This window comes from Mobula birostris, chromosome 8 (genome assembly GCF_030028105.1).
Source record: "Mobula birostris isolate sMobBir1 chromosome 8, sMobBir1.hap1, whole genome shotgun sequence".
NCBI lineage: Eukaryota > Metazoa > Chordata > Chondrichthyes > Myliobatiformes > Myliobatidae > Mobula > Mobula birostris.
Window position 1 is genome coordinate 38,165,509 of NC_092377.1, and position 18,969 is coordinate 38,184,477.

At 40.5% G+C, this 18,969-nt stretch overlaps 1 long non-coding RNA gene across 1 annotated transcript; it reads left to right on the top strand.

Moving 5' to 3' along the window:
• The first annotated feature begins 16,261 nt into the window (after nt 1-16,261).
• LOC140202175 (uncharacterized) lies at nt 16,262-18,613 on the top strand. The gene is made up of 3 exons (XR_011887018.1): nt 16,262-16,395; nt 17,938-18,116; nt 18,531-18,613. It is a non-coding gene; the product is annotated as an uncharacterized lncRNA (long non-coding RNA).
• Nucleotides 18,614-18,969: the final 356 nt, after the last annotated feature.

The window sequence follows — 18,969 nt, forward strand, 5'->3', positions numbered from 1 at the left end:
TGAAGTCCGTAATCTATAGGTTCCAAACTAAATTTTTGATCTATAGAGCAGTCATCCTTCACAGATTTGTATAGAGCTGAACGTGGACCACCTACAGCAGACATCCAAAAGCCCTAGAACAATACCACCAAAGGTCCTTATGAAGATTTTGAGAATCAGCTGGAAGGACAGACACACTAACACCAGCATACTGGAAGAGGACAACATGAACTGTATCTCCACCACGATAAAGCAACACCAACTCCAACGGATAGGTCCTGTCTCTCAGATGCCTAACTCACGACTCCCCAAATAGATACTTAACTTACAGTTGAAGGGAGTTGAGTGAGCCCCTGGAGGAAATCTGTTCAAGATGGAGTTGTGTTACATGAGATCTCCCTAGTCTGTGCCACAGCGAACAAGTGGCAGTTGTGAAAGGAGAGAATGAACAAGCAAAATACACAACCACCACTTACTCTTGCCCACACTGCACTAGAGTATGTGGATCTCAGATCAGCCTCTTAAGCCACCTGATGACCGACCAATCAACAACTCTTTAGGGGACCATCATATTCAACTTGAGTGATTGCACTACTACATACAGATTAAAGAAAAAGCACCAACTTCCAAATATGTCAAAAAATATATAGCACATAATCTAATGGAAAAGGAAGAATAAATAGATCTGATAGTAATTTTCTTGCCATATTTTAGACCATAAGACCATATGATATAGGAGCAGATTTAGGCTATTTGGCCCATCAAGTCTGCTCTGCAATTTCATCATTGATGATCCAGTTTTTCCTCTCAGTCTCTCTTTTCCTAGATATTTTGAATTTATTATGTTAAGCAGATAATCTGGGCTCAGGAAGGACAAAGATAATGGAGATCTGAGTCTGGTGTGATAGGTATTTTTTGAGCACGTTCTAGATTTGGAAAAGCAGAATTCAAAGCGCATGTTGTTGGAAAACTGAACCTTGAAGCTGAAAGGGTTTATGTAGCAGTAGACAAAGTAGACCAAGAAATGCTTTTTGAAATTTGAATTAAGTACTCTTTGTCATAGGTGGATTATGGAATTCAGGGGACAACTTAGAGTGAAACAGGGCACTGCTGTGCACCACTGGGTACAGCACGGATAAACAAAATGAAAGGAGCACAAATTGCCTGATATGTCGATACACGCTGTAGGGGAAAGTACAATTGACAACCCTATGGAACCTAAACATCATTTGTGAATGATAAATGAAGCATTATGTAATGCAGCAAAAGATAGATTATACTTTATTACTATCAACCAAATGTGAAGCAGCTGGGCAAAAAGCCTTCTAAGCAATTTTTTTTTAAAGATTGCAGTATGATGCACAAAGTCACATGAAAAGATTCTGGTTTTATTGTGTAACTCAGCTTTAAGGAATTGTTGATTGGACTGATCTGATTTTTAATTATGATTACTCTAAAAATAAATGTTTATGGTCTATGTCACAATTGAACTACGTAAGAACCTGATATTAAAAAACCTACAGCATTCTGCTCTTATCAGTAGAGATTAAATCATAATCCCATTCCTCAAGGCTCAATCAGCCTTGAGCCCACTGTGATAGGCAGAGTCAAGGCTGAACATTGGCACACTTTTGTATTTGTTGATGGGTGATATAAAGAAGGACTGAAGCTAACTCAGTCTGGAAAAATGAGTCATATGATTTTTTTGGGTTGGTTTATGATAGCCATAGCTTATTCTGCAGGGTAAATGTATAACTCTCGTTGGTTTAGCCTTATTGCAACTTGTTCCGAATGGTCGTGAAGATTTTCAAATCTTGTGAAACTACATTTTCTACATAATTTTTAATTTTTATATAAAATATATGGAAGAATATGGAATTTCAAATTTCTACTCTGTTCAGCATATCAGCAATTCTAGTTTTATTCTGTGGATATCTTTGTTTATGATAGCAGCTAATGCAGACAGCTATTAGTTAGGGAACCATTATAATCTGTGTTCTTGGTTTAACAGAAACAAGAATATTAGTATAAATATTTAATAGTTCATATTATGTAACCTCCCAGAATGGATTTTCTGATTTCATGAGTAAGCTGAATGAATAACTCACAGTTGCAATGAGAAATTATGTATTGTTAATAAATAGAAAGATCATTTTTAATTTTATTAGGCCACACATGCTATATAACATTTCTTTTTTGAAATGACTGGCTTTATACTGGGAAATCACCATGTAGAAGGTACAAGAGTCTCAGGACTCGTACCAACAGGTCCAAGAAGTGTTACTACCCCTCAAGGGGGATGGGACCCAGGGCGATAGAGCAGTGAAAGAAGTGCATGGAGTAAAGCCAGATCTAACATACAGAGAGGCTTTGAGGAAAGAGAAGCAGAATAAACGGTGTAAATGTAGTCAGGTAGAAGGGCTGAAGTGTGTGTATCTCAATGCAAGAAGCATCAGGAACAAAGGTGATGAACTGAGAGCTTGGTTACATACATGGAATTATGATGTAGTGGCCATTACAGAGACTTGGCTGGCACCAGGGCAGGATTGGATTCTCAATATTCCTGGCTTTCAGTGCTTTAAAAGGGATGGGGGGGGAAGGGGAGGAGGGGTGGCATTACTGGTCAGGGATACTATTACAGCTACAGAAAGGGTGGATAATGTAGCAGGATCCTCTTTTGAGTCAGTATGGGTAGAAGTCAGGAACAGGAAGGGAGCAGTTACTCTACTGGGGGTATTCTATAGGCCCCCTGGTAGCAGCAGAGATACAGAGGAGCAGATTGGGAGGCAGATTTTGGAAAGGTGCAAAAATAACAGGGTTGTTATCATGGGTGACTTTAACTTCCCTAATATTGATTGGAACCTGATTAGTTCCAAAGGTTTAGATGGGGCAGAGTTTGTTAAGTGTGTCCAAGACAGATTCCTATCACAGTATGTGGACAGACCGACTGGGGGAATGCCATACTAGATCTAATACTAGGTAATGAACCGGGTCAGGTCACAGATCTCTCAGTGGGTGAGCATCTGGGGGTCAGTGACCACCACTCCCTGGCCTTTAGCATGATCATGGAAAAGGATAGAATCAGAGAGGACAGGAAAATTTTTAATTGGGGAAAGGCAAATTATGAGGCTCTAAGGCTAGAACTTGCAGGTGTGAAATGGGATGATGTTTTTGCAGGGAAATGTACTATGGACATGTGGTCGATGTTTAGCGATCTCTTGCAGGACGTTAGGGATAAATTTGTCCCGGTGAGGAAGATAAAGAATGGTAGGGTGAAGGAGCCGTGGGTGACAAGTGAGGTGGAAAATCTAGTCAGGTGGAAGAAGACAGCATACATGAGGTTCAGGAATCAAGGATCAGATGGGTCTATTCAGGAATATAGGGAAGCAAGAAAGGAGCTTAAGGGACTGAGAAGAGCAAGAAGGGGGCATGAGCAGGCCTTGGCGAGTAGGGTAAAGGAAAATCCCAAGGCATTCTTCAATTATGTGAAGAACAAAAGGATGACAGGAGTGAAGGTAGGACCGATTAGAGATAAAGGTGGGAAGATGTGCCTGGAGGCTGTGGAAGTGAGCGAGGCCCTCAATGAATACTTCTCTTCGGTATTCACCAATGAGAGGGAACTTGATGATGGTGAGGACAATATGAATGAGGTTGATGTTCTGGAGCATGTTGATATTAAGGGAGAGGAGGTGTTGGAGTTGTTAAAATACATTAGGACGGCTAAGTCCCCGGGGCCTGACGGAATATTCCCCAGGCTGCTCCACGAGGTGAGGGAAGAGATTGCTGAGCCTCTGGCTAGGATCTTTATGTCCTCATTGTCTACGGGAATGGTACCGGAGGACTGGAGGGAGGCAAATGTTGCCCCCTTGTTCAAAAAAGGTAGTAGGGATAGTCTGGGTAATTATAGACCAGTGAGCCTTGCGTCTGTGGTGGGAAAGCTGTTGGAAAAGATTCTTAGAGATAGGATCTATGGGCATTTAGAGAATCATGGTCCGATCAGGGACAGTCAGCATGGCTTTGTGAAGGGCAGATCGTGTCTAACAAGCCTGAGAGAGTTCTTCGAGGAGGTGACCAGGCATATAGATGAGAGTAGTGCAGTGGATGTGATCTACAAGGATTTTAGTAAGGCATTTGATAAGGTTCCACATGGTAGGCTTATTCAGAAAGTCAGAAGGCATGGGATCCAGGGAAGTTTGGCCAGGTGGATTCAGAATTGGCTTGCCTGCAGAAGGCAGAGGGTCGTGGTGGAGGGAGTTCAATCAGATTGGAGGATTGTGACTAGTGGTGTCCCGCAAGGATCTGTTCTGGGACCTCTACTTTTCATGATTTTTATTAACCACCTGGATGTGGGGGTAGAAGTGTGGGTTGTCAAGTTTGCAGACAACACAAAGGTTGGTGGTGTTGTAGATAGTGTAGAGGATTGTCGAAGATTGCAGAGAGACATTGATAGGATGCAGAAGTGAGTTGAGAAGTGGCAGATGAAGTTCAACCCGGAGAATTGTGAGGTGGTACACTTTGGAAGGACAAACTCCAAGGCAGAGTACAAAGTAAATGGCAGGATACTTGGAAGTGTGGAGGAGCAGAGGGATCTGGGGGTACATGTCCACAGAGCCCTGAAAGTTGCCTCATAGGTAGATAGGGTAGTTAAGAAAGCTTATGGGGTTTTAGCTTTCACAAGTCGAGGGATAGAGTTTAAGAGTCATGGGGTAATGATGCAGCTCTATAAAACTCTGGTTAGGCCACACTTGGAGTACTGTGTCCGGTTCTGGTCACCTCACTACAGGAAGGATGTGGAAGCATTGGAAAGGGTACAGAGGAGATTTACCAGGATGCTGCCTGGTTTAGAGTGTATGCATTATGATCAGAGATTAAGGGAGCTAGGGTTTTACTCTTTGGAGAGAAGGAGGATGAGAGGAGACATGATAGAGATTTACAAGACGTTAAGAGGAATAGATAGAGTAGATAGCCAGCGCCTCTTCCCCAGGGCACCACTGCTCAATACAAGAGGACATGGCTTTAAGGTAAGGGGTGGGAAGTTCAAGTGGGATATTAGAGGAAGGTTTTTTACTCAGTGGTTAGTGCCTGGAATGCACTGCCTGAGTCAGTGGTGGAGGCAGATACACTAGTGAAATTTAAGAGACTACTGGACAGGTATATGGAGGAATTTAAGGTGGGGGCTTATATGGGAGGCAGGGTTTGAGGGTCAGCACAACATTGTGGGCCGAAGGGCCTGTACTGTGCTGTACTATGCTATGTTCCATGTAAAATAAATCTCAGGGTTGTATATGGTGACACATATATACTGTGATAATAAAATTTACTTTGTATTTTGAACTTCATTATACTGCAATGAAAAAGAGTGGGGAGATCTTAAACTTGCAAATGCCCATGACCCATGTCAGGATGCGCAAGCCATTTTCAAGTTACATTAGTTAGGCATTTGAGTGCTTGATACATGGTTCTGAGTCACAATACAGGCTAGCAATCTTTCAGCTCCATGAATTGATAAAGAATGCTCTCCACGATATATCTATAAAAATTTGTAAAAGTTTTTTGGTAACGCACCAAATTTCCTCAAGCTCAGAATGAACTAGAGCCACTGACATGCTTTCTTCCTGATTGCATTAATGTGTTGGACCCAAAATACAGTACTGTACAAAAGTCTTTATACATATATACATATATATATATATATATACACACACACACACACACACACATATATACATATACATACATATATATACACACACGTATATGCATACACACACACATATATATATACACACACACACATATATATACACACACGTATATGCATACACACACACACATATACACACACGTATATGCATACACACACACACACACATATACACACACGTATATACATACACACACACACACATATATACACACACGTATATACATACACACACATATACACACACGTATATACATACACACACACACATATATACACACACGTATATACATACACACACACACATATATATATACACACGTATATACATACACACACACACATATACACACGTATATACACACACACACATATACACACACGTATATACATACACACACACATATATACATACACACACACACACATATATATACACACACGTATATACATACACACACACACATATACACACACGTATATACATACACACACACATATATATACACACACGTATATACATACACACACACACACACACACACACATATATATATATATATATATACACACACACACATATATATACACACACAGCACTGTACTGCTATATATCTGTGTGTCTGTGCCTAAGACTTGTGCACAGTACTGTAGATCCTCTATGATGCTGAAACCTTGAAACCTGTAAACACCAGCTGACCTGTGAATGTGGAGCAGCGTATATCATCCAGACGGGACACATGGTGGAAACCCGCATCAAGGGACGCAGGAGGTGTATCTGTTTGGGTTACCTGTAGAAATCAGTGGCAGCAGAACACTGTATTCACAATGGCATAGGATTGACTTTGACAGCACAAAACTACTGTGCCACACCAATGTCTTTTGGGACTGCCTAGCAAAGGAAGCCATTGAAATAAAACTAGAGGAAAAGAATTTTAACAAAGACGAATATCTTGCTCTAAGTAAGAACTGGAAATCGACTGTAAGAAAGATGGAAGAGTGGAAACCTGATTGGATGAGGACTAACCAATCAGGAGAGAGAAGCTACAGGGGTATAAATACCACCAGATTAGACATGCCCCAGGTAGCATCCCTGATGAAAATGGCAGAGTTTGTCTTCGAAACATCAGTTATAATTGATATCTGTACTCGACTGGAAGCCCAAGAAGAGTTTATTCAACAATGGTGTCATGAGCAAGTTTATCCATGGTATCTGAGCTGTGCTTAACAACAGTCATGAGTGCTTTCTCATGTAAAATGGCAAAACCAGTAATATAACAAATAAAGAATTTGACACAGCTAATTCCATGTTCCATTTTCTTCACTGATCTGCCAATCCCTTATCAAACTCCAGATATGCTTCATCCTGCGAAACCTATAAACAGCTCACTGCATCTCTCAACCATCAACACACCATTTTCCTTTTTGGGTGAAGCACAAACCTGGAGCTCATTTGTTTCATGTTAATATGGCTGGCCATTAATGTTAGAATGCAACCCAGATCTAACAGATTGAACTAAAATAAGAACCAACTGTGTTTTTTTTCCCCCATTCTGATTTCAAGCTGCATTTTCTCTCTGGAGTTTGAATGATGATCTGTATAACAAGCAGAATCATCTGAAGTAGAATGTTGGAATAATGAATGATGCTATAGATCTAAATTACTATCCTCTAGCAAGAGATTAACAAGTACTCAGAGAACCTAAGAGGCTTAATCAGTAGGTGAATTTGATGATCATTGCATCAATAGATTTTTGCTAATGAGTTAGTGACCAGTTGTCCTTTGAAATTTGAGTGAGAAGAAATATTCCCTGCATTTAGTTTTTACAATAACTAAATTAAATGCAACTAGGTTTAGAACGGAGATCCTTCTCCAAATGATGAATGTACCAACAATGTGTTTATGTCTGCTTGTGTTGGGTTGTGCCCCAGATAACTGGACATCACAATATCACTATATCTTTTGATATTTGTACGTTCTTGCTTGTCTACATTTGTAATTATTTAATGGTTCACAATCTCTAGAGTTCTGAAAACAAAACCCTTCACTGTAGTGTCCTCAAGTATGTCCAAGTTGGCCCAGCCTCTTCCAATAAACAGAGATATTTGCTGTATGATATCAGATTTTCCAATCAGCCTGCTACCAACAATTAAAGCAGTGTAGAGCACTAAAGCAATGACTAGTTACATATGCTACAGTCATTTTAGAAGAGATTACTAAGCAGTTAGATAAGAACTGTCAAATTATTGTTTAAATCATGCACACACCCACATACATTACTATCTAAATTTAAACAAATACAAGAGAACATTCTCTTACATTTAGCAAGCCGAAGAGCTCTTTTCCAAAATGCATTTATAGGGAGGATATTTTAACAATTCTGTTGTGTGTTGTACATTTGAATCTATGACCATGACTTTATTTAAATTTAAATCTCTTCCAAACTCAGATCTCTAAATGAAGTAGAGAATATAGAGTTGGTACGTTGACAATATCATTCCGAATGCCTGTCTTTCAGTGAAACTCCTTAAATATCTAAAGGCAAAGACATGACAGATATTTTCAGTACAAGTAATACTTGAATTGTTTTTGTTTTTTTTAAATATATAATGGATAAATTTGGAACCACTTGTTATTTTTACGTGTTTGGTTGAATTGGATATTTTTAGCCCAGATGCACGCCTCTTGGATCTCCATGAAGCACAACTAAATTCAAATTAATATTATTAACATGTACGCATTCAAAGAGACACATACCCAAGAACTTAGCATTACTTCAATCATAGCACTGACCAGTTCCTCACACAAGCTAATGGGATTGACCAAGAGTCCATATAGCATTCTTAAAGCAAAATAAATGAACATATAAATTTGGCATGGTGCTAAATTAGTTAATTAATTTATTATTGTCACCTATACCAAGGTAATGTGAAAATCTTTTCTTGCATATCGTTCATACAGATGAATTCAGTACAACAGTGGATTGAGGTTGTACAAGACAAAACAATAACAGAATGTAGAATAAAATGTTACCTTTACAGAGAAAGTGCAGCCTAGGTAGACAATAAGGTGTAAGGTCATGACAATGTAGATTGTGAGGTCGAGTCCATCTTAATGTACTAGGGAGCTGTTCAACAGTCTTATAACAGTAGGGTAAAATCTGTCCTTGAGCCTAGTGGTATGTGCTTTGGAATTTTGCATCTTCTGCCTGCTGGGAGCAGGAGAAGAGAGATTTCCAAGATCAGTGGGGTCTTTGATTATGCTTTACCAAAACAGGGAGAAGTGTACACACACTATGGAGGGGAGGCTAGTTTCTAAGATGTACTGAACTGTGTCCATCAGTCTACAGTTTCTTTGGTAGAGCAGTTGCCATACCAAGCCATCATATACAGTATTTGGATAAGATGTTTTCAATGGAGCATTGATTTAAAAAAATGGTGAGGGTCAGAGGGAACATGCCAGATTTTCTTTAGCATCCTGAGGAAGTAGGTAAGCCTTCTTGGTCATTGCATCAACTGGGTTGGACCGGGACAGGTTATTGGTGATGCTCACTCCTAGAAACTTGAAGCCCTCAACCCTCCCAACCTTAGCACCACTGATGCAAGTAGGAGAATGTGCACTGCCTCCTTCCTGAAGCAATGACCAGCTCTTTTGTTTGCTGACAATGAGGGAAGAGTTGTGCCTTGACACCATGTTGCTGGCCTCTCTGTCTCCTTCCTATATTCCGACTCATCAGTATTTGAGATTTGTCCCAATACAGTGATATGATCTGTAAACTTGTAGATGGGAGTGAGAGCAGAATATGGCCACACAGTCGCATGTGTACAAGTACAGTAGGAGCTGAGAACGTGGCACCAGTGTTGAGGATAATCGTGCCAGAGGTGATGCTGCCTATCCTAACTGACTTTGGTTGATTGGACAGGATGTCAAGAATCCAGTTGCAAAGGTATGTATTGAGATCCAGGACCAGGAGTCTGGAAATAAGTTTGCTTGGAGTTACAACAGTGAAGATAGAGCTGTAGTCAATAAACAATAATCAGATATAGGTAGCTTTACTGTCCAGACGTTCCACAGATGAATGATGCAGAGCCAGCAAGATGACACTTGCCGTAGATGTGTTTCATCGAAGGCCAAATTGTTATGGGTCATGAAAACTAGAGTTAATGCATGTTTTCCTAGCCTCTCAAAGCATTTCACGATAGTGGATGTCCAAGCCAAAGGGTGGTTGCCATTAAAGCACATTACCATATTTTTCTTCAGTACTGGGTGGGGGGTTGCTGATGGGAGAGTTTTAGTGGTGAAAAGAAAAGATGCACACCTTTGCTGAGTGGTTCAGGAGGTGGTGAGAAAGTGGCAAGTGCGCATTGTTAATAAATTTACTTTGAACTTTTGAACTTTAAAGTGTGGATGAGTTCAGGGGCTTTGGAGGGACATGGTGTATTGGGGGATGGTGGCTTGTGAGAGAAGATCTACAGTACCTCATGAACATTCAGCATAGGAACGGTGTCTTTGGCCCATTATGTCTCTGCTAACGATAAGGCCAATTTAAACTAATCCCATCTACCCAAATATGTTCTATATTCTTCCATTCCCTCCCTACCTGTTCATGTGCCTGAACAACATTTAAGAGCTCAGCTAATCAAATAATTGAAAATAAAGTTTCAGAAATGAGAATTGTCCATCACCAAGACAGATAATTATTAATTGTCCACATTGCAACTTACCCACCACTGAGGGCATCTTCAAGTGGCTGTGCCTCAGGAAGATGGTGTCGATTATTAAGAATCCACACTGTCCAGGACATATTATCATTAGGAGAAGGGTACAGGACTCAGAAGACACACACTCAGTGAATTGTGAACATTTTCTTTCCCTGCAACATCAGATTTCCGAATGGTCCATAAACGTATAAGCACTACCTTTTTACTGCGCATTATTTTATAACTCAATGGTTCAAATATCAGAGAATGTATACAGTGAACAATCTGAAATCTTTACTCTACACAGACATTAGATTAGATTACGAGGACACACAGTCCTCTTTTATTGTCATTTAGTAATGCATGTATTAAGAAATGATACAATGTTCCTCCAGAATGATATCACAGAAGCACACAAACAAGACTGAAAAACTGACAAAGACCACATAATTATAACATATAGTTACAACAGTGCAAAGCTATACCCTAATTTGATAAGAACAGACCATGGGCGCAGTAAAAAAAAGTCTCAAACTCTCTCAAAAGTCCCATCATCTCACACAGACGGAGAAAGAAGAAAAACTCTCCCTGCCATGAGCTTCCAGCACCGCAAACTTGCCGATGCAGCATCCTGGAAGCACCCAACCACAGCCGACTCGAGTCCGTCTGAAAACTTCGAGCCTCCGACCAGCCCTCCGACACCGAGCACCGAGCACCATCTCTGCCAAGCGCTTCAGCCCTGGCCCCGGCAACAGGCAATAGGCAAAGCCGAGGATTTGGGGCCTTCCCCTCCGGAGATTCTAGATCGCACAGTAGCAGCGGCAGCGAAGCAGGCATTTCAGAAATTTCTCCAGATGTTCCTCCGTGCTTCTCACGTCTGTCTCCATCAAATCAGGATTGTGCATGGCATCCTACTTACAAATACGATATCATTTTGGAGCGGCTGCACGCGCTGCGTCACACCGCCATCTTCTCCTCCCCTCCTTACACAAGACAGAAGAAAAACCCCGAAGAATGAATGACAGAAAATGTTAAAACCCAAAGCCCCTCCCGCATGCACAAGCAGCAGCAAAAACATCAATCTTCCCCCTCCCTCTTCCCCACTTGTTGCAGCAAAAGCATCAAAAACTCCCCCAGCACCCAGCATGCAAGCAATAACAAAGCCCCCAGAGACCATGATCTAGAGTCCATCAACAACTGCTGTCCATCACAACACTTTGACATCCCAGCCAGGCTCTCTCTCACTAGTAAGGGAGAAAGAGATATCATTTCTGCAACAAACGAGAGGGGAAACCAACAGCCCACTGTTTTGGTGTTACAATCTACAGCGTCACTCATTCAAGTTCTCCCACCTCGAGGACCAACAGACTCTCACTCACCATCAGGAGAGAGGGGGAGAGTGGGAGGGAGTGCAGGAACCTTTCAACAGCGGCGTACACTGCTGTCTTGATGTTTCAATCTCCTGCGATGCCTCAGCTGGTGACACCACTGAGGAATCGGGTTGTCCACAGTGCGGCACCCTGAAGGCACACGTCTTCCAGGCTGCATCTGGAGATAGCAGAACTCCAGTCCGCTCGGCAAGTTCCGTGAGCGAGAATCCACCGCCTGTGAAGAACAGTAGTTTGAGTACAGCTGTAGATGGTGGACTCTAACAGGGCCCCAGCCAACTTGGAAAGGGAAAAAAGAGACCTGAGAAGAGAAGAAATTAAGCTGTTTCACGGATGAATTGGAAGTAGTTGCCCAGGTCTACAAAAACATCTAACGTCATTTTAGCAGTGCAGCACAGCAAAATAACACATATCACATTGTATAAGTCAATGACAATAAACTTGATTTTTATTCTAAGTCTTTGAACAATTTTGTTATTTGGAACTCGTATGCAGAGCCATCACAGTCATCTGTATACTGGTGCGCTATCCAGTGTTCTCAGGCCCCCATTGTTAGGGGAAGGGTGGATGTACAGATATTCCGGGTCAGTTACTGCTACAAGCTCGGAGACGTTCTCCTGAGTTTTCCCTCTCCAGGATGTGGTTGGAACAACCATTAAACAGAAATTGCATCCCAAGTGGCAGCATATCCTATGGGAGCAAATAGTTCAGGATGATGTCAGTCTGGATGTCTGCAGTCTGGACAAAATGAGTCACCACTTATCTTGGTAGCTGAACGAGGAGGAAAAAATGCAATTTTTTTTTTTAAAGACTTTGAGCGAAAGTTAAAGTCATAGTATTTATAGAAGCTTGTGAAAGTGGACACTATGTGAAACTAATTTCCGCATTAAACTGTTGTATCTATTATTAGAGAAAAACTGACGTACATCGCCCTTCAGGTGGCACGCTCTGTCAAGTGCAAATTCCCGTGTCATGTTAAAAATATCTATCAAAAAGGACGAAAACCAATCATTTAGGCCAACTGTCCTGCAAGTGAACATTCCCTCCATCCCAAAGGGAGATATTTATTCTTCCCAAATTTACTAGGTATCTTCTAATCTGAAAATTTAAACTTTTCCAGTTCTTACTGTTAGATTACAAGTGCTTTGAGGACAGAACTTTACTTTCAGAGGTAGCTGTTTCCAAAAAATGCTTGGTCTCCGAGTTTGGCATCAGCCTTAGAATTAACGTTACCTCAAATAGGAATTTAAAGTGATGTATATTTGGAAATGTCTAATCAAAAGGCTGTGTAAGTCATGTCAACTGAAATTTTCAACCCTGAGGGCTTTAAGGGAAATGAAGGCCGGGTCATGAAATTGACTACTACATCATCGGTAGCCTGACTGAAAGACAGAAAACCCGAAAGAGGCTGAATGTCCTGCTCCAGATTTTATGTTCCAGTAGGAACATAAAGCTCAGAAATACAGCCTCATAAATTCATAATGGTATTTTTTTTCCTCAGTGGTACTCTGGGTGTTGCCATCAAAAAGGAAAAGACCTGATTTATATACCTTATTGGGGACATTGTTACAAGATAAGCAGGTGATCTTTTAAAACTGAGGTGCACAAGAATTTCTTCCTAGAGGATGGAAAATCTCTGGAATTCTTTACCCCAGAGGTTTGTGGAGGCTGGATCACTGAAAGTATTTAAGAAGTGATAGATATATATTTGAAAGATCAGGGCTTTGAAGGCAATGTAGAACCACCAGTGAGGACAAGTTGAGGCCTGAGGCAGATAAGTCATATTTGTACTGAAAGGCCAAGCAGACATAAGGCACAGGTGTTTCATTTGATTTGCATTTAAGGTATCAATCTTACTGTTTCCTACACAACCATTGAGGCAAGTTTGTACCTAGAAAAGTCTCAACTAGCAATGAGAGGAATAATCTTGACGAAGGGTCTCGGCCTGAAACGTCGACTGCACCTCTTCCTAGAGATGCTGCCTGGCCTGCTGCGTTCACCAGCAACTTTGATGTGTGTTGCAGGAATAATCTTAATCTTTTCTGATGGTATTGGTTAAGAGTTAAAGATTGTCTAGATCACTGGGAAAACTTTCAGTTTTTCTTCGGAAGAGGATACAAAATCTTTCACATCAACCAGACAAGGTGAAAGAGGCTGTGCTTTAAATCCACTAGGCAAATATTTCCAGGGCCCTTTGGTAATAATTGCCAGCAGCAACACAGTCTCCCAAGAGATTATTACTTTATATGTGCCAAGACCACCACTATTAGCAATGTAGTTTCAAGAAACTCCTCCTTCAGTGCACTTTCTTATTCCCATCATACGCAAAGCTCCTGCCCTGGTCAGTCGTCCTTTCTTCCCTACTCAAGCATACCCTTGCTGAAGATTTTGTGCTTGATGGAATTTGTTCATTATTCTGTCTGGCCAATTGGGGTGGTCGTTGGAATGGAAAAGCACCCACTGTATAACCTTCCAATCTGGCAGCAGGGCTCAGGGTAATTTGGTATATATATCCAGGGATCAAGTGGTTGACTTTACACAGCATCAGAGTCAGGAAGCCTAATCTTAGGAAGGTCATTGGAATGTTTCATATCAGAAATTGTGCCTTTTGAAAAGTATAGTAATGTCAACATCAGGGAGATTTGTGGAAATGATAAGTACTTCCAGCCACACACATTTGTCAAATATTTGAATTATTATAACCGAATTTACCCAGTCAGATGGTTGGTTTTCAAATGAAAACATGAACAAAACCTCAGAAGGAAGGTTGACGGTGAGCAGGAGTGGTGGGACCCAAGTTTTATATCCTTAGTAAACCTATTCGTCACCAAGCTTGGCCTTGAAGTACAGCACCAGTTCTTTCTATAAGCTCATAAGATATATTGCTCTGACATAAAGATATAAAAACACATTTTTAAAATAAATACATTTTATGGCTTTTACCCTGAACAACCTGAAATCTAGCCTAAGCGAATGACAAAAGCGTAAAGGAATGGATGGAAGGAAGTACATGCCTATGTCTCCAGAGCACTCTGCCATTTGAACCACTGGTAAAATATAAAGTTACACCGAATCAGAGGTAAACCAGTCTCACGGATAAGGACCTCTCTCATGCTGCCTCTGTCACATTAGTAGAACTAAATTAAACTGCCTGTGGTAATAATTTAAATGTTTAGTTGCCTTGGTAATTGTATGCACATGGCCTAAGTGTCTGTGGAATGAAGGCCAGGAGGGAGCAATATTTGTGTTCAGTCATACCCATTGAGTGTGTGACAATAAACACAAGCAAAAAGAACAAAGTAGTTCTACTCATGACTTTTTTTCCCACTGATTGTGGGTTGGAATGATCATCTATGTTTTTCCCCCGCTATTACTCTTCAAACTCTTCAGACCACAGGCATAGTCAGGATGAATTGACAGTATAAGGGGAACTTTGTTTCTAGAGTAATCTAAATATACCCACTATATGTTTCAATGACACCCAGATAATTCCAGTACGGAATATACATCAAGGTATCTCCCTGGTGTTCTGGAGGTGAATATTTATTCTGAAAATACCATTCTGTATGAGGGCAGAGGCATTTTATTTATATTTTGGGAAATATTTTATTCACTTTATGTCACATTAGAAGTAGGTTGTATAAAAGAGATGATAACTAATCTCATTCATTTTTGCTCTAATAGCTTGTAATGTAAACATGTCATTCTCAGTAATATCATTTAAATAAATTGGTACATGTTAATCTTGAACTGGTTATTGCACAGAAATCCACTTGTAAGTTTCAGGATGTCAAGAATGTAATAGCAGAGCTAAGGAGAAAAAAAAAGTTCCAAGTTCCGGGAGAGGGGGGTAGGGGTGTGATAAATTATTATGTCAAACATGAACTTAAACCATATGTGGCCTAATCTTTCATCTGTCCAGAGAGAATGTGCCTATGGGTTAAAATTACATGGTGCTGATCACAAAGTTCCTGAGCACAGAGTTTACCGGTACCTGAGTTGGACTTGTGAAAATGTCACAGAAAATTTGGATGCAAAAGATCTCTAACTTCCTCAACAATGGAGTTGCTTCAGTGGTTAATAGCAAGATGTAAATATAATGTAAAAACTATTAATTTTATTGGCAAATGTTTGCTATGATTCATGTTACATACCCCATGTTCAAATTTATTTCGAAACCTGTTTCCAATGGTTTATTTTTGCCTCAGTCAAAACAGAAAGCAGACAATGTTGAGACAGACACCACATTTTGTGGGCATTTTTTTTCCTACTGCTATAACCCAAACTGCCTGCATTGTTATCAAATATATGCAATATAATGATTTACAGGAACTTTGCCTGCATGAATAACGACTTCACCATTAACTTGGACAAAATGTTCTTTGCAGCATTAGAACAATAAGACTGAGTCATATGTTTACAGTATTTTAGTTACACAAGGAGGTACGATATGTCCTATTTCCGAATCCCACCATCTGGCTCATGCAACATATAGCAAAACAAGATACTAGAGTCAGGTTTTATACATTTTTCTAGTCTTATACCCAAACTAAACCCAACCAGATAGCTGCAAAAAGATAGAACGAATTCATTCCATATTACTGGCAGATCTCTGCTTGCAGAGTAAGTACTTTTTTTAACCTTTAGTTTTCTTTCCCTATCTCAATAATCTGTTCCATTACTATAACTTTGAAATATCTGCAGACCTCCAGTTCTGATCTCTTGATCAGACTCACTCCATTAGTGCCAAATATGTCTTCATTTGCAAGGCTCCAAACTTTGAAATTGTTATGCGGCATCTCAGCATTCTCCCTCTCTGTCTTCTTTAAAGACACTTCTTGAAACCTGTTTCTTTAACTAAGCTTCAATATCTCCACTGCAATTTATTGTTTTATTGTTAATAAAGTTCCTATGAACTGCGCTGGTAGGGTTGCCAACCGTCCCGTATTAGTCGGGACTTCCGGTACATTGGGCTAAATTGGTTTGTCCCATATGGTACCGCCCTTGTCCCGTATTTCCTCCGCCAAGGTAGAGTGCTCCTATGAAATATCGTAAAGCTAAGAAGCAATTATCATCAATTTATATGGGAAAAAGTTTTGAACATTCCCAGACCGAAAAAATAACCTACCAAATCATACCAAATAACACATAAAACCTAAAATAACACTAACATATAGTAAAAGCAGGAATGATATGATAAATACACAGCCTACATAAAGTAGAAATAATATATGTACAGTGTAGTCGGGAAGATTAAGCCAAAACCGATTTGTAGAAAAAAGATCGGCACGTACACACATGCGCACACAGGTGCCCGTGCAAGGCTTCATAGTCATGGTAGTCTTTCTTGGGATAAACACAAGTGTCCCGTATTTGACTGCTACTTTTGTCCCTTATTTGGGAGTGGGAAAGTTGGCAACCCTATACGCTAGGATGCTTGCCACATTAAAAATGAAAGATGGCATTGTTGTTTACATTTATCCTGTGCTTTCCTTGTATGAGAATTAAATAAGAATTATTAAAGAGTAACTAGTTAAAGCAGCTTTCTCTAGCTGTCGAGGTGTCTACTTTATTCAAAATTCTGACTCCTTTAATGGCTTCTGAATATGGCAATGACTGGCTTGCTAATTCTTTTTCCATATCCACAGAGTATACTGCTTGTTCTGTTTAATGCATCCTGCACGTCCTAGATTTTAAACTCATTTTAACACTTTAGGTGCTGGCTCTGGCTCAGGTATGAGCATTCTTGGCTGAGATTAAAGGTTTTGGATTCAAATCCCATTGCTATAAATGAGCACAGAATCCAGGCCAAAATTTCAGTGGATTAGTGTGGACGAGATATCCTTTCAGAGATTGCTGTTTTGCACATAAAATGTGAAGTCAGGGCCTTGTCTGATCTCTCAGGTATTCAATGATCAGGTAGCTATCTCCTAAAATATCATAAATACTGATGATTATCATATTTCTGCTTGTGAGAGCTTGTTGTGTAATTTAGCTACTTTACAAAAGTGACTAGACCACAGATGCTGTTTAATTACTGTAAAGCTCTGCAGACCATATGAAGCCATGTTGGAGGGTGGAGCTTAGGATGATGGCAACCCCTTTGTTTGCATCTTCGGAAACTGCTCTATTTCTATCTTCAATATCTCTTCTTTTCCTTTTCAGGGGTTCTTTTGAAGACCCTGATGTGAAGTTACGATCTGACATCGGTTCTTTGCGGGAATGGGACCCGCTCTCAGGGCCTCACGACTGGTCGTTTTTTGATATCTCAAGGACGCGGCCTTGATGATAGCACGCCTGCAGGGTGCTGGATTTTCGTGGCTCTGGAGGCAGGTGGATTCAAGGTCAGTGCCACTGCCTGATGCGTTGTGGGAGTACACAGAAGATCGAAAGCAACAAGCTGGCTGCGTGCCCAGTGACCCAAGTTTTTTGGGCACAGAGCTCGGAAAAAGCAACGCAACAGACTTTTAACACTATAAATTGGCGAGTTGTTTTGTTAGGTCTCCTCTCACTGTGAAACAGGGACACCTCTTTTCCCCTTATTAGGGAGAGAGCCTGTGGTACGTCAGATAACCGAGTGAATGAGTAGTCTTTGGGTACTGCAAATGTGTGTCTTTATTGATGATTTGCTGCATGCTGATGCTTTTTTGCTGGTTGGGGGGGGGAAGGTCATGGCTTTGCTGCTGCTTATGTGTGGGAGGGGGGAAAATGTGGGATGGCTTTGGGGTTCTAATATTTATCTGTCATTCATTCTTTAGGGCACTCCTCTGTTTTTGTGAACGTTCGTGAAGAAAATCAGGATGTGTATTGTATACATTTCTCCGACATTAAATATACCTATTGAAAGGTGCCAAATGTACTGTGTGCATGTCTTTATATTAGAAACGGGAGATAGAAAATGCATGCCAAAAGGGCAATGTTATAATCATGGGGGATTTCAATATGCAGGTAGATTGGGAAAATCAGGTTGGTGCTGGATTACAGGAGGGGTAATTTCTAAAGTGCCTATGGGATGGCTTTTAAAAGCAGATCATGGTTGAGTTTACTAGAGCTATTCTGGATTAGGTGTTGTGCAATGAAACAGAATTGATTAGATAACTTAAGGTAAATGAACCTTTTGGGGTACATAATCATAATATGATCGAATTCACCCTGAAATTTGAGAAGGAGAAGCTGAAGTCAGATCTATCAGTACTA